Genomic DNA, 16,809 nt, shown 5'->3' with positions numbered 1-16,809 from the left:
CTTTTGTGTCTGGCTTATTTCAACTAGCATAATGCTTTCAAGGTTGATCCATATGGTAGCATGTAACAGTACTTCATTTTTATGGCTAAATAATATTACATCATATGGATATACCATATTTTGTTTATCTAGTCATCAGTTGGTGGACATTTAGATTTTTTCCATCTTTATAGCTATTATGAATAATGCTGCTATGAACATATTAAAATTTTGCACATTTACGTACACAAATACACACATACAAACATACATATACAAAATCAAAATTGCCGGGCCATTGTGTATACTTAATTTAACTGAGTAGTGCTGGACTGTTCTCCAAATGACTGGCCTTGTCTATGCTCCCACAGCAAAGCATGAGGATTCCTATAATACCTCAGTTCTGTCAACACTTGGTAATCTATAGCGTTCTAATATTTTCCAGACCAACAGATGTAAGATATCACATAGATGTTTTAATTTGCATTAATTAATGAGTTGGAGCATTTTATATACTTGCTTTTTGGGTTTCCTCTTTCATAAATGTTTTGTTCCTTTATCCTTTCCCCATTTTTCTATTAGGCTTCCTATCTTTCTGGTGATGCTTTTAAAATATTAGTTTTTGTTGGCATTAGATATTGCAATTTTTTCCTCCATCTTACCATCTGTCTTTAATTTTATCCGTGATGTCCTTCATTAAACAGAAATCTTTAATTGGAATGTAATTAAATTTATTAATTTTCACCTCACATCTTTGGGTTCAGAAAAAACAAAGATTTTTTTATTTAAGGAATTCTTCCTTACTCCAAGATGAAAAAATATTTTTGCAATTTCCTTTTCAATGTTATTTTTTCCTTTCATAATTATTCTTGAAAACATTAGGAATCCACCTTCATACAGATTGTTAGATGGGAACCTAGTTTGATTTTTCCTCCCATAATGAGACAATTCTCCTAACACCAACCACCAAATAATCTATCCTTTCCTGTAATCTGTGACACCACTTTCATCATATCCTATGATCCCATACATATCTGGGTCTCTCTCTGAACTCTATTTTGTTCCATAGTCTGCTTAAATTTAATAGTATCTCTAGCATGACTTGAGCTTGACTCTGTGTGCATTCACCTTGGTTATTTCCCTCAGTGCTAGGAAAGTAATAACTCCTCAAAACAAAGCCAAGCTTGCAAGACAAATCTGAGCAGGGGCTCACCTGCTGGATTTGGTACAGGCAGCGCTTTTGTGCCAAGGGCTCCTTGCAAGTTGAAGGCTCAGTTCAGTCTCCAATTCTCACTTTTCTTCATTCTAAAGGGTTTGTGGCAATTCCTTGCCCCATGGGACAGCCAGGAACTCGTGCCATAAATTGCTATAAATCAGGAGCTTTGATGCACTTGTAACAAATCCAGTAAGCAGCAGATTCTCTCAGATAGCTTAATTAAATGATGCTTATTGTTAATTTACCCTAGTATCCTGGTAGCTGTCCACAGAGATTTCTATTATCCAACATCAGTAGTGAGAATGAGGTAGGACTTACTCAAAAGACATACGATGGGAATATATAATTACCTTCAGGTTGTATGCAAATAGAGTATCAGCATTTGTTCATATTATAATTATTTCTTTGTATCCTCTAGTTAGGCGTTATGACTAGTTATCAACTGAGTTTTATAGTAATTTTGTGTCATGTTTAAAATAATCATAAAGCTGTATACATATTTTGCTCAAATATTTGATCTCCAGCCATGAAGCCCATACTTGCTTTGAGCTGTGGCACATGATTGTGGGCAACCAGGCTACGACGAGCTGTTTGGGGCCAAGCAGGTCGGTGCATTGCCTTTGTATGGTTTCTCATAATTATCAATTTCCTCTCCTTCCTCTCCCTTTTATTTCTGCCATACATACCAGTTCTCACTCCTAGACTCTCATTTTCTCACTTCTAATTTTTAATTGATATATAATTTACATATCCTAAATTTTACCCTTTAGAGGAATATAATTCAGTGGTTTTACAGTGTATTCACAAGATTGTATGAACATCACCTTTATGTAATTCCAGAACATTTCATCACCCCCAAAAGAAACCCTGTCCCCTTTGGTAGGGACTGCCCCCATTCTCCCTCCCCTCAGCTCCCGGAACCACTAATCTGCTTTCTGTCTCTATGGATTTGCTCATTCTGGACATTTCGTTATAAATGGCATCTTTTTTATTATGGTTAAACACATGTAACATACAACTTTCTAGCTTAACAATTTTATTTTTTATTTTTTTAAGATTTTACGGGGCGCCTGGGTGGCTCAGTCATTAAGCGTCTGCCTTCGGCTCAGGTCCTGGTCCCAGGGTCCTGGGATGAAGCCCCACGTTGGGCTCCCTGCTCGGTGGGAGGCCTGCTTCTCCCTCTCCCACTCCCTCTGCTTGTGTTCCCTCTCTCACTGTGTCTCTCTCTGTCAAATAGATAAATAAAATCTTTTAAAAAAAGGTTTTATTTATTAATTTGATAGAGAGCATGCACACACGCACAAGCATGAGGGGGAGAGAGAGAAAGAGAGAAGGAGCAGGGGGAGGGCCAGGAGCAGACTCCCCGCTGAGCAGGGAGCATGACATGGGACTCAACCCTGGGACTCCAGGATCGTGATCTGAGCCGAAGGCAGACCCTTAACCAACTGAGCCACCCAGGCACCCTATCTTAACCATTCTAAAGAATACAGTTGAATAGTATTAAGTATATTCACATTGCTGTGCAACCAATCTCCAGAACTCTTTTCATCTTGCAAAACTGAAACTCTGTCCCCATAAATGACAACTTTCCATTTCCTCTTTCCTCGAACTCCTGGTAACCAGCCCACTATTCTATTCTACATTTTGTCTCTATGAATCTGACAACTCTAGGTACTCACATAGGTGAAATCATACAGTATATGTCTTTTTGTGACGAGCTTATCCAGTCATCAGCTGATTGACATTTGGGTTATCTCCACTTTTTGGCTATTATGAATAATGCTGTATGAGCATGCCTGTACAAGTTTTGCTGTGAAATGTTTTCGATTCTCCTGGCATACACCTAGGAGTGCAATTGCTGGGTCCTATGGTAATTCTATGTTTAACCTTTGAGGACATGCCAGGCTGGTTTCTAATGTGGCTGTACTACTTTACATTCTCACCAGCAGGGTATGCGGGTTCCCATTTCTTCACATCCTCAACACTCCTTCTTATCATCTGTCATTTTGATAGCCATCCTGGTGGGTTGCAGCCAGAATTCCCAACCCACTGCCCACCCTCATGATTTCTGATCTGAACCAGGGCAGCCGGAGTATACTGGGTATACTGGGAGACAAGAAGGCCAGTGATTGGAGGAGTGGATTGATTTTTTAAAAACAAGAACTACTTGTTTTCTAAATTTTTTTGACAAAAATTCATTCTGAACCCTCGGTTTTGGACTGATTAAAATAATCCGGTGACTAGACTGTTTGAATAAACAATGTATGGTGGGCTGGGTGGAGCCAGCCCACTCTGAGTTTGAATCCCAGTTCTGTCTCCCTGGACTAGTTATTTCGTTTTCCTGGGTCTGTTTCTCTCTTCTGTAAAATGAGGTACAATCACAATCAGATGAAATGTATGTATGTATGTAAAAGAATCTACACACTTCTGGCATGTTGCTGCTGGCACAGTAGATCAGTAGATCTTCATTTCTTTTTTCTTTGATTCTTACCAACCTTTTTTTTAAAATCAATTTTTACTAAAATTTCCTTTGATTTCAGCCCGCAGGTATTCCTTGAGGTATGCTGGCTTTTCATGACAGATAACACAGAGAAAGTGGAGAATACTCAGGTGGCTTTTCTGGGGAGAAGAACATTTGGTTGATTTTTTTTTTTTTTTAAAGGAGGGATATTAAAGCCCTACACACTTCAGTGTGTTTGAAGCTTCACAGTCTGAATCAAGCTGCGTACCTTAAGCTGTTATGGTTGTCATGGTAAGTGGTGTTTGCTTTCCATAGCAACTGAAGCTACAGATAATTATACAAATGCTGAAAGGAATGGCCAGAGAACAAAAACATGCCTTGCTCACAGTCTTAAGTGAAGATGTTTTCTCCTATAAAAGCATCCTAAGGTCCTGTGCTGTGGGGGCCAAGGGAAGGCTGCCCAAAATGTACCACAGTGGTGTACTGATTATTTTGAATTGAAGCTACTTGGGAAGCAATTGGTGCAAAGACACTCAGGCCCTCCTCTGGAAACAAATCTCCCATATGAAAAATACCCTCCCTATACTAAGAAGTAAAAAGACATCCTTATCACCAGACATAGGGACTTTTTGTGGATCCAAAATACATGAGGGCATGATATAGTGGGAGCAGCCAGTCCTTCTTCTGGGCTCTCAGATTCTGGACAGTCCTTCCCAAAGGATTCAGTGGGCTTCAGTGTCCTTAGTTGGAAAATGAGGGGCTTGGGCTAACCCATCAGTAAGGATTCACTTGGCTATGCCCGCATCACTAAGGCAGAACCCCCAGGAAGTTCCATACTTCCACCCCACTCCCATCCTTGTAAGAGATCCTTAGCGGTTCACCCACAGTCTGTAGGTTGGAGAGCGTAGGTAATCTGAATGTTCCAAACTTACTCTTGCTAAGTTGAGAGTACAGGAAGAACACGTGGGCATTTAGGCCCTCTGGGAACATATTTTAACAATTGGTCTTTCTTTTTAGTTAATGATCTCCCAGAAAAAAAAAATTATCTTTTTTTCTGGTTTCAATGCCAGAACGTGTCTCTTCCGTAGTTTGTCACATTAAAATATTTAGTAAAAGCTCTAGCAAAGTTCTAACTGTTGTGCAGTGAGAAGAGAAGAGCACCCATTATGATTGGGGGGGTATTAGAGGAGGTGAGAATGGGATGGGGTTTTCCTCAACAGCCCGAAGTGCTTGTGGCGCAGTCGTCGCCTGATTGACATTTGATGTGACATGAACTTTTTGAAAGGCCACCGTGGCTGCTGGGTGGAGACCAGTTTGGTGGGGACAAGAGTGAGAGTAGGAAGGACTCCAGTCAGGGGTGCAGGCCAGAGCTGATGGGGATGTGGACTAAAAGGGTGGATCCTTGCAGAAATCACTGATTGCTTTTTTTTTTTTAATTCAAGATGGAATGAAATAGCACTCCTTAAATTCCTTTCATGTATTTATCATTGAATTTTCCCATAAGTAAAATAGATCATACTTCATTAAAGTACACCACTATATATTAGTATCATACCAGGAAAAATGGGGGACTTTTAACAGAAACTCAACTCACACATTGATCCATGTATTCCAGATGTACTAGAAATATTACTACATTTTCACAAAATGGCATCTGACTGAACTGGAGATGAACAAAGGTGTGAGTGCTCTTATAAGCCAGGAGTGACTTGAAGTTGATTTTGTGCAAGTGTGTTGTCTTTTCCCTCAAGAGATGTAAAAATGGGATACTTATTTCCTTTGGGGATGAAGCAAACAACCGGCAGTTTGATCCCCACACGGAGATAAAATGTTACATCACTTATTTTTTTTGTTTTATTTATTTTTTTTGTCTTCCAGGGAATTCCTTTGGAGATTTCCATGGAATTTTGGGGCTTGCCATAGAGGCTACTCATGGCTGTTCTTTCTTTGCAGAGGAATGCCTAGTCTCTGATATTGGCAGGTCCCCTGTGAGAAGCACCAGAGGTAACGTGGTACCTCCAAGCAAGATCAGAAGAATCTCAGGTGGAAGTTCCCCAAATCTTGCATGCTGTGTTCAGAGGGGATGGACATCTGGAAACCCTGCCTGCCTTTGGTGAGTATTTCATTGTGCTTCCTGATCGTAATTACGTCCCCACTGACCAAGGCCTCCTTCTTGCTGGGCTCTGTGCCAGGCACTTTGCATGAATCATCCCATCGAATCCTCCCTACTCTATGAGGCAGGTACTATTTATTATTGGGTCCATTGGTGAGAGGACACTGTGGCTTCAGAGAAGTTAATGACATTCTCCAAGACTGGCCAAGATTTATACTTAAGCCCAAGCTCTTCCTGCTCTGCTGCTGCTAATCTCTCTGCTTTTGGGAGCGAGTCATGGTTTGTTTCTGAGGAAGGTTGGTCAGTCATTTTAGGATTAATGCTTTTAGTAATCCCTCTCTTTTGACTGTTGTCTTTGACAGCTCAGTAGTAATTGTGTAATTAAAGGTAACTAATGCTGATGATATGCTCTACAAATGACAAGCATTACCTACCTACATGTTATCCTTCCCTCCTTGCATGTAATCTGGCACTGAAAGAATTGATTTGTTTTAGGATGAGAAGAACTTGAGAGTTGGGGACAATGGGAAGTGTTATGTAAATGCCTGCTTCACTGAACAACTTCTTGCTCTATCATTTCCTGGTTATTTCGGATGTCATGCCATGCTGAAGCTTTGAAACTTAATAATTAGAGCTTGTGGTGCCTGAAGGCTGTACGACGGCTACAAATCCGAATGGTCTATTTAAAATGCACTTTGGGAAGAGTCATACTGTTTTAAAATGAGTCCCTCCTGAAACTGAGTTTAGGAGCTTCTTTCTAAACTCCATAAGGAGTTTAGGATTTTAACTTGTTTTTAATGGAAGCATAGTTGACATGCGATGTTATGTTAGTTTCAGGGGTACCAGGATTTTAAGTTTAATTTTAGAATGAGGAAAAGAATATATCCAAAGCCGCCCCCCATGGTGATGCACCCCCCAGCTTTATTGAGATATGATTGACAAATTAAAAAAATATATATTTGAGGTGTACAACATGGTGTTTTGATATATTTTTACATCCTACATATACATATATTTTGTGCAATGATTGAACGGTCCAGTTTTGAAATCGGAAAGATCGTGTTGTAGACAGAAAGTTCTGGAGCCCTTTCTGTGGCATGTCCTTGTTTGAGGGACAAAGGTTGTCACTATTATGAATAAAGTTTAATATTAATGATATTGTTAAATTAATATTTACTTGGTTCATCCCATACTGTATGCTGGGTCAGAATGAAAGGTGGTTTTCAATCTCTCAACTCACTGGAGGTCTTTCTACCTTGTCTTTTTAACAAAATTGGCCAGCTTGAGAAAACAACATGTCGTGTTAAATCTATTCCTCAGCGAGGATTACTTAGTTCTGGAGTGAGTGGCTGAGGGAAGTGGTGGAATTGTCTTCTCTGAGTCTTTAGAAACAGACCTGAGAAGTCCAATCGTGTAGTGATGTCTCCGCAGGAAAAGGCTGGTGAGGAGGGCAGACTGGGAAGGTGAAGGAAAGCGGTCTCGTGGTTGGGATCGTCATGCTTAATGAGATGACAAGTCAAGGGGAACAGCCTACAGTTGCCCCCCCCTTTGTCCTCTGGGGCTCCGGGCACCACCGAGTCTGCCCCCGAAGAGCGGCATTGACCCGGCAGGACTTGATACTCAGCTTGATACTCGGCTTGCTACTCAACCACGGATGAAATTTTGGTTCCCCCCCCCCCCGGCTGCAGGGACCTTTCTGATTAGGAGGAGATCTGAGCCTCTTTAGCTCCACTATGGAGCCCCGATTGGACCCAAAATACCCCCCATCTTCCGGCTCCACAGGCCTCAGCAGGTGCCGCTCTGCAGTGTCCGGCGCTGGAGCGGAACCTTGGGGATCGGAAGCCAGGAGCGGTGCGGGAGGGGCGTCCCGCACCCCAGTTCCGGAGGCGGTCTCCGTGACCCCAACAGCTCAGGTCAAGGCGGAAATGGCCCTTGGCCCCTGCTCGGTGCCGCGAGAGCACCGTTGGCTTGGGGGTTTCACTTTCTGAGGAATCGGAGACGGCGCTTCATTCCCGGACCCTCGGGGCTCTCAGCGAGACCCGGAGGCCAAGGAGGAGCTTCCAGACCCTCAGCCCGCCGCGGCCCGCCCCTCGGCTCCCGTGGGCCCCGGGCACCCGACTCGCAGTGGAGGCCTCCGAGAGGACAGAGGCAAGCCCAGGCAGGTGAGGGCTCCCGGGAGGTGACAGACCTTGGGTGGCACGCTGCCATTTGCCACAGCCGGGGGTTCACAGAGACGTCTTCCGGAGCACCCCGGGAGGGTGGCTTGCTTGGGAGGACCGTGGGGTGTGCAGGTGGGAAGGCTGGCGTTTTGAGGCCTCCACAGGGACGGCATCGCAGGTGGCACTGCCCGAAGCACCCTTTCACTCTTCTTTGGAAATTTCTAGAAAGTTCCCAGCATCAGCCTAAACCCGAGAAACAGATTTGCGAGGAAGGTGAGCGGGTAGCAAAGCCAGAGGCTAGCACAGTTGAGGCGGGATGGGAAGCGGGAGATTTACCTGGCTGTAGGAGGCCGAGCAGCTGGTTCACGGTGAAACTGCAGACTTTCCAAGTCTGAAAGCCATGTTGCAAGCGTGAGTTTTCAAAGGAGCCACCTGAGGTTTCCTTTGGTTCTGTTCTCAAAAGATAAGGCATTTGCATTAGGACTGGTATCTGAGCCCATCCAGACTGAGAGCAGACAACTCTCAGCTACTCCAGAAGATCCCGTTTTAAAATGGAGTAATGCTGACATAAAAGCTGAACCCCCCCTTATGAATCTAAAAACCTGTAGTATTCGTAACTGAAGCCTAGATAAATATAAATAAGTGCCCTTACAGCATTAAGTAAATAGGACCCCCCCCCAAAGTAAACAAAATAAAAACGAATCAAGTGAACAACTCAGTTTGTGGAGAAGCTTTTATGGTTAATAGAACAACTTATGTTAAAATAGTCTTATTGTGTTTAAATTGATTTTCTGAAACTGTTCTTTTTTTGAAAAATACAGCCAAATTGAGTATGAGAGGGAAGGAACTCTGGCAATTTTTTTTTTTTTTATGGAATTTGGACCAGGGGTTGTCTCTTTCTTTCTTTCTTTTTTTTTTTTTTTAAAGATTTTATTTATTTATTTGAGAGAGAGAGAATGAGAGAGAGAGAACACATGAGAGGGGATAGGGTCAGAGGACGAAGCAGACCCCCCGCCGAGCAGGGAGCCCGATGCGGGACTCGATCCCGGGACTCCGGGATCATGACCTGAGCCGAAGGCAGCCGCTTAACCAACTGAGCCACCCAGGCGCCCGGAACTCTGGCAATTTTGAATAATTTTTTCTGTCAATAAAAAGGAAGAATAGCATGTTCTGCACTGGGTTGGGCGTGGAGGCAGCTGCAGCTTTTAACTCTCCTATGAGCTAAAGAAATGGAGTTTTTATTTAATAATCAACCAGATGAACTTGGTAGAGAAATTTAATGAATTATTTTAGCAGGGGTCCCAAATTTTACTTTGTTACCGACAAGCACATACTACCTTCGTTTTATAAAGTCAAACTTTGCATGTAAATAGTTGCATAGTTTATAACCCTGAAAGTAAGACTACCACAAAGCCATGTACTACGAGATTGAAATTGGAAAAAACAAAACAAAACAAAACAAAACAAAAACCCATCATGGCCATGAAATGTGATCAGTTCTTAAGTATTTTAAAACATGGCTGTCCAGATGCCATTGCCCCACAGTGGGTGGTGGTAGTAGCCACAAGGTCAGTGCCTAGCAAACTAGGGAAGCGCAGTTAAAGCACCAAGCGATTCGGAGGTTGTGAGCAAAGTAGAAACTAATATTTTTAAGATTTCAAGGAATTTTGCTCTTTCCCAGGTGGAAGCAAAACCTGAAAGATGAGAGAATAGATAGCTGTAAATCTGGCAAGGCCAGGAGAAAAAAAAGGGAGAAGAAGGACAGGGCAAGGTCTATATAGTTTCCCTGCTGTTCTTCTGGGGTGTATTCATCAGTAGATTACTAATTTCTCTGACCCCACACATAAAGAAGGAATTTGAAAGCAAGCATAATTTTCATTATACTGATTAAGGGAACTTTGCATTATTATTTTTGACCTATTCCTTTAAACAAAAGAAATAAGAGGATCAACTTCTCATATAGTGACTAACCCCTCAAAAAAGTGTGTTTTTTCCTTTTCTAATTTAAAATGGCAGATGAGGAGCCCCAGAGTTCTAATTGCTTGCTTGATACTGGGAAAACAGAGTGAGCAAGCAGGCCAGTGAATCATCCAGGGGCTCTGGCTTGGTCAGCTGGGGTTATTACATATGTAATTGGATTAAAATGAAGATAGCCCTTTATTTATGTAGCTCAGCAGCTTGAGGTGTGGTCCCCTGCGTGAGGGGACCTTGGGTGGTGGGCGAGGCCACTGGGGGTCATTGCGTGATGACCCAGGGAGGAACACTTGGATTTCCCATGCTGGCGGGTTATTTCACTACAAAATGATTCTCTTTTGGGTCCTTGCCTTGTGAATGTTGTTATTTCTCTCAGGAAAATACATTTTAAACAATTCTGAGAAAGGTTTTCATGTATGGTATATCTCCATCGATAAATAAAATAGCATAGTAATAATTTTTTTCTTGTTCTTGATGGAATGAACTCCCACTTTAATCGCCTTATTTTGAGGTTAGTCGCTTGACTCTGAATGTCAGGGCAGGAGAATCTCAGGCTGAAAGTCCATCCCAGACAATGACAGGACCTCTTAGCAGGGTCCTTCTCTTACCCAGAGCTGCAGCTGTACCAGGGAGAAAATGTCACTTCTGGAGGAATCATAAATTCCTCTTGTTTTATAAAATTAAGCAGTTCTGCAATCAAATAGGTTGCCAGTTTATTTTAATCACGCCAGAATGCGTTTGCTGTGATCACATTCAGAAACAAATACTGCCAACTGAAGTGCTTGCTCTAAGAAATAATACGGTCCAGTTGTGTCTGAAGTACGTAGCTTTGTTTTGCTTATTTCTCTCTGTGTTCTAAAAGAAAAGGGAGCATAGAGGTGTGACTACACCAAGGCATCGAAAGAGGATATTTTCCATTAAATTCCAGGGAATCGCTGGAAAGCATTAACTCATGACTTTGAAAGTACGTGGGCCAAAATGGCTAGGTTGGAGAGATGTTTGGGCTTAGTGATGAGAAGACCTGGGTGCCCCCCCACCCCCCACACCCATCAGCAAGTCATTGCACAGAGAAATCTCTGCCTCTGAACCTGGCTGAGCATGGCCTGGCATTTGTGGGGAGGGGAGGGAACCGGGCCCTTCTAATTGCCAGGGGCAGGTAGAGAGGCTGTGTCTCTCTCCCTTACTAAGCCAGGACCATTGTGTGCAACTTTGTTTGCAGATCAATTCACAGATACCCAGATTCTTCAGTGATTAGAATGAATTGGACAAACAAACAAACAAACAAAAAACCCTCCTACTCCTCTTAAATTAACTGAAAGCTGTTTAGGTTAATGAAGTAATTACGGTTGTGGGGAAAGCAGTTGGTTAGTGGTGGTAAAACAACAACAAAAAATTGTGATGAAAGTATAGCTTAATTCTTCTGTTTTTAGCCCCAATTCAAATGTCATTCAGCACGTTCACATTTGACAGGAATTCTTGGAGCTGGGGACTGGCGAAAAGCCAGTGGAGTAAGAGATACTGCTTTCAGCGAGCCCCACAGGCTAGAGGGCGATTGTGTCACGAAGTGCTTGCATTATGCTTGAATATGTGACTGACTTCCTTTGTTGGGGGGGAAACAGTTGGGCCTTGGCACATCTTCCTCAAAGAGAAAGATTTAGATTGGGCTTTGAAGGATGAATTCCATATCCTTATGGAATAAGGGGGAAGCGGAGGGAAGGGCATAGATGAACAAAATCAAAGAGGACTGAAGAAACATGGTGTTTTCCAAAGCAGGAGGTGACCAAGTGAGGGTCACTAGTCCTGAGGCCATTGGAGAAGGGTTGGGGAACCAGTCAGGTGGGTCGGTCAATTTGAGGAGTTGTCTTTCATTTCTTGGACAGTAGGGAGCCATGGCAGGGTTTTAACAAAGAGCATGATTCCAGATACTGTGGGGGCAACCCGACCGGGTGGAGGCCAGAGACACGGGCAGTAAAAGAATTCACATAAGGCAGAACAAAGGAGATAGAAGTTTATTGAGTACACTGCAAAGGAGCAGTGGACAGGACAGCAAAGGAGAGACTCTGCCAGAAGGCAGTGGTGCGGGGGGCTGTAGTAAACAGGGGAAACTGAGGAGGTATGGGGATGTATGGTATTTTCCTTTTTTGGTATCTGTGCCAGGTTGTAGGTAGCCCACTGGTCAGCTAGGGCCTATGGCTATTCTGAGGTGGTCACCGAGTGGGCCTGTGTGCATTTAGCCCGGTGCTCACTGTGGGCCCTTTGACCTTACTCAGGTTTCCATTGCTCAAGCCTATTGCCTAAAAGCAGCCTTTACAGCTACCACATCTGATTCGGAGATAGACCTTTGGGACTTACTGTGATGGATTGGATTTGGGTGAGGGTTATGCAGAAGGAGCTGTTAAGAATGGCTCTACAGTTTTCTGTCTTTTTATTTTTTAAATATTTTATTTATTTATTTGAGAGAGAGAACGCACAAGCGGGGGAAGAGCAGAGGGAGAGGGAGAAGCAGACTCCCCGCTGAGCAGGGAGCCTGATGCGGGACTCGATCCTAGGACCCTGGGATCATGGCCTGAGCTGAAGGCAGACACGTAACCAACTGAGCCACCCAGGTACCCTACAGTTTTCTGTCTTGTATGACTAGTTCCATTTACTGAGATGGGGAGCACTGAAGCAGGAACAGTTTGGGCAAGTTTAGAACCCGAGTGTGAGGTATTGGTGGGACATCTAGGAGGCATCCAGGGCCCGAGCTCAAGGGAACAGTCTGGGCTGGAAATAAAGACCCAGAGTTGTGGAGGTTTCCCTTTGGCAGAGGCTTCTGTGGACTATTGACACCTCTTTATGGCTGTGGCGTGGGGAAACTGAGTCATGCCTATCCACTCCAGCCATAAAAAGCTGCTCTGTCCCCAGTCATGCCCATGTAACCCATGCTGTGTCTGAATGTTGATAGCTGAACTCAAGCTATGTGTGCCACAGTGTTCCCACTGGGTTTTCAAGGTGATTATCCCAGAACATCAGTCTCTTGAAACACAAGAGTCAAAAAATTCTCAGGTTTTTTATTTTTATTTTTTTTATTTTTATTTTTTTTAAAGATTTTATTTATTTATTTGACAGAGAGAATGAGATAGAGAGAGCATGAGAGTGGGGAGGGTCAGAGGGAGAAGCAGACTCCCCGCTGAGCAGGGAGCCCGATGTGGGACTCGATCCCGGGACTCCAGGATCATGACCTGAGCCGAAGGCAGTCGCTTAACCAACTGAGCCACCCAGGCGCCCTCAGGTTTTTTAATAGAGCACTTAAACTGCCTTTGAGGTAGGCCTCCCAGTTCACAGTCTGCAAAGAAACTTTACCTTTTCCCTTTGTCCTTTATCAAGAGTGTAAGACCTCTGTAAGGGTTTTCCCAAACACTACATAAATATTAAATTGACTTACGAATGCTGTTTATGAGGAATAGAATATTGTTCTTGTTACTTGATACGTATTTATGGAGTATGTGTCCTGACTTGAGTTTAGCTAATGGCCCACTAGGGAAGGGTGCTTTGGAGGTTGATGAGTTTTTCTTCTGATTCTGTTTCTAACAATTAAGCACACTGTTTAAGTAACAGGTTGTTCTCTGATTATAGAGTGTTCATGACCACTAATAAATGTACCCCATATTTAAATATACAAGTTGCACCTCTGGGAGGGCAGGGAGCTAAGGGCAGTCAGCCTTTCATATGCTAATACCTGAGATCTAGGCACACTAGATATTACTCAATCAAGCTAATATTTAGCTTTGGAAATTAAAGCATAAATTCATGAATTTGATTAGTGTTCTCTCTGTATTGATATTTAACCATAATAGATGTATGCACACAACGTTCCAAGATTTTTCCTTTTATTTTTTGACGATGTATGTTGTACTTGCTGCAGTATTTGTTGAATTCATGAATGCTATTGTTTTTCAGAAGAAGGCCATCCAAGAGGTGTTGTACTCCCAGTGTGTCTTCATGCTGTTTGTCTCCTTGCTTAAGTGAACTTTAACATTCAGTGTTAAAATGAACCTTATCATTTGGGGCACTCACCAAATACATGGGTGTGCTGTGCATCTTAGACTTTTCATGGAACTTGCCCTTCTTTATGGTATCTGATCTACCTGAGAGGACCTTATGGGGTGGCGAGGTCCAGACTTAGCACCATTTTACAGGTGCTCAGAGAGGCCAGATGGCTTGTCCTAAGGTCACATGGCTAGTGCAGAACTGGGACTAGGTCCCAAGCATTCTGACTGCAAGAATATTGTTGATTTCCACTAGTTTTGCAACCTCCCTAGTGAAGCCACTGGATCAATAACTTTTAAAGTGTGAACTTGTAAGTCAGCCGTTTCCCCACAGGAAGAAATAAGTATCTCCCTTAGCATAGGTGAAGAGTTGTAGAAGATTCACTCTCCTCCTTGGGGTGTGTCAAACCCACTTTGAAACATTCGTGAGTACTCTGCAGACAGGACTTCAGAAGGGCTGTTTACTCTTAGCCTTTTCTAGATGAGCTCCATTTGCTGATCTTCTCAAGAACCTAGGTGTGAGCTGTGCTGTATGGTGTGGACCACACAGTGCTCGGAAATGAGAACTCTTTAAAGTAACAGGCAGGACTTTGGGAAATTGAAAGGTCTGCACTAAACGATTGTACTTTGAGGTGAAATTCACAAACAAAGTCAATCAACATGAAAAATCTGGAAACTCTCAGTGAGAGCTGTTTCATCTTTCTCTACATTCCGCAAGAAACAGGTTGGAACCTTTGGTGTGAAGTTCCAACTTACGTAATCACAGAAAGCATTTGAAGTGTATCGAGCGGAGACACTGTTGTGGCTGTCAGTGAGGGCATTTGCAGAGCCTCACTTTAATGTGGTTGTGTCTTAACCATCAGCATTAAGAAAAAGAATTCGGTGGGAATGGGGGCTGGGAGTGGGGTGGGCAGGAGGGCATGTGGCTTGGGCAAAGCCAAGAGTTAGCAACAATTAGGGAGTTCATTTAAGTGAGGAGGTCCGCAGTCTTTCATTCAGGAAATGGAAGGTTTCTTTGGTCCTTCTTCTAATTTGAGAACCGTGTGGCTAATAAATTGAGTAACTTTTTACCAAGGTGGTATATATATTTTTGATCATTCATGCGATATTGGCACATAATTCATGTATTGGTCTTAAGTTATTTTTGTTGCATACGGGTTTTCATTCATGGACATGGCCCCTTTTAAAAAATTATTCAGATTCTGGGAGACAACTTCCCTGCTTTTTTGGATAAGGCAGCCTAGGATATATAGAAGAGTGGAATAATGTTGAGGGGAACTGGAGATTGGGCTGGGAAATTACCTTAAGGTCAGGGGGTTAAAATAAATTAGGAGAAGCCACCTAACTTCTGAAGGGCTTGTTCCTTAGTTGATAAATAGGGATCAGTTAGACTTGCCTTGGGAACAAACTGTATTTACAGAGTTTTCACAGTTACATAAAAAAGATTGGAAAGAAGTCATCCGAAATGGCAATATTTGCCCCTGGGTGGTAGAATTATGTTTGCATTGTTTCTCAGTTCCATTTTATAATTTTAACGCTATTAAAAATAAGAAAACTAGACTAAATTTCTTTTTAAAAAGGAAATGTCAAAAGAAACAAGAAGGCTGGCTCTTTCTCAACATTCTAATGGGAAATGATTATAGTGTTCTATGAAGCTATCGAAGGGGCTACATAGTGATGGAAGGTTTTTTGATTTCTTTCAGAAGGATTGTAGGGAAGGGCTTTGCTGGCGCTTCTAGATCCCACTGCTCCTTTCTGATGTGAAGGTGGCCCCGGGACCTTTGTCTTGAGTGGTGAACGCCCAGCATGCAGCCAGGAGCACTAGCAGTGGGCACTCCCTTACAGAGCACCTTTTGGGTCTGGGGATAACAATTGTCCTGCCTCTTATTCCATAAGCTGTCAGGCTTGTGGGCTGCCAGCTGCCTTAGCTTTACCAAAAGGAGGCGGTTCTCGTTTATTCTTTTACTGTGTATTGTCAGCTGAATAAAGCAGCCTACCACAGCCTCTGGGACAAAAGCTTTCCATGAGGATTACGCTGCCAGGTTGGAGAAAGGCCCTTTCAATGCTATACAGCCTCAAATAGGGACTGTGTTCAGCTGACCACCTTTATGCAAATCCCTTTTCTTTGTTGAAAGGCTTCCCCCTGAGACAGAGGCCAGCTAAGCTTTTCTGGGCAGATAGGCTTTGTGCAGGGCTGGGAGAGAGATCGCCCAGGTTAGGTGCTCCTGGGAAGAAAAGCCAATTGAAATGGTTTTGTAAATGCCATTGCTAATAAATTGAACACTGGCAAAAAAACTTCTCGCAATTCAGATATTATTGACAAAGAACAAATCATTCCTCAAATGGAACAGATTAGGTGGCATAGAGTTTGGGAGTGCTGCAATCGTTGATCTTTGACATTATGCAAAATATATGACGTCTGTATCTCTTGCTTCTAGTTCTCTTCATATCCTTCCTGATCCGGGCCTTCCTTGTTTTTATTTTATTTTATTTTATTTTATTTTATTTTATTTTATTTTATTTTATTTTATTTTATTTTAATGTTGTGTCAGTCACCATACAGTACATCATTAGTTTTTGATGTAGTGATCCATGCTTCATTGTTTTCGTATAACACCCAGTGCTCCATGCAGTACGTGCCCTCCGTAATACCCATCACCCGGCTAACCCATCCCCCCACCCCCTCCCCTCTAAAACCCTCAGTTTGTTTCTCGGAGTCCATAGTCTCTCATGGTTCGTCTCCCCCTCCGATTTTCCCCCCTTCATTTTTCCCTTCCTTCTCCTAGTGTCCTCCATGCTATTCCTTATGTTCCACAAATAAGTGAAACCATATGATAATTGACTTCCTTTGCTTGACTGATTTCACTGAACATAATCTC

The 16,809-nt window shown here is 42.8% G+C and overlaps 1 protein-coding gene across 1 annotated transcript in view; it reads left to right on the top strand.

Moving 5' to 3' along the window:
- The first annotated feature begins 5,547 nt into the window (after window positions 1-5,547).
- The window catches only part of PASD1 (PAS domain containing repressor 1), an 86,932-nt gene continuing 75,670 nt past the window's right edge, over window positions 5,548-16,809 (top strand). The window contains exon 1 of the mRNA XM_081809298.1: window positions 5,548-5,769. The gene's annotated coding sequence lies outside the window, so the exon portion shown is untranslated. The remainder of the gene's footprint in view (window positions 5,770-16,809) is intronic.

The sequence above is a fragment of the Leptonychotes weddellii genome, chromosome X (assembly GCF_054177405.1).
Source record: "Leptonychotes weddellii isolate Sample4059 chromosome X, ASM5417740v2, whole genome shotgun sequence".
In the NCBI taxonomy this organism is placed as follows: domain Eukaryota; kingdom Metazoa; phylum Chordata; class Mammalia; order Carnivora; family Phocidae; genus Leptonychotes; species Leptonychotes weddellii.
The sequence above is the reverse complement of the archived record's forward strand: the minus strand, read 5'-3'. Positions and strand labels throughout refer to the sequence as shown.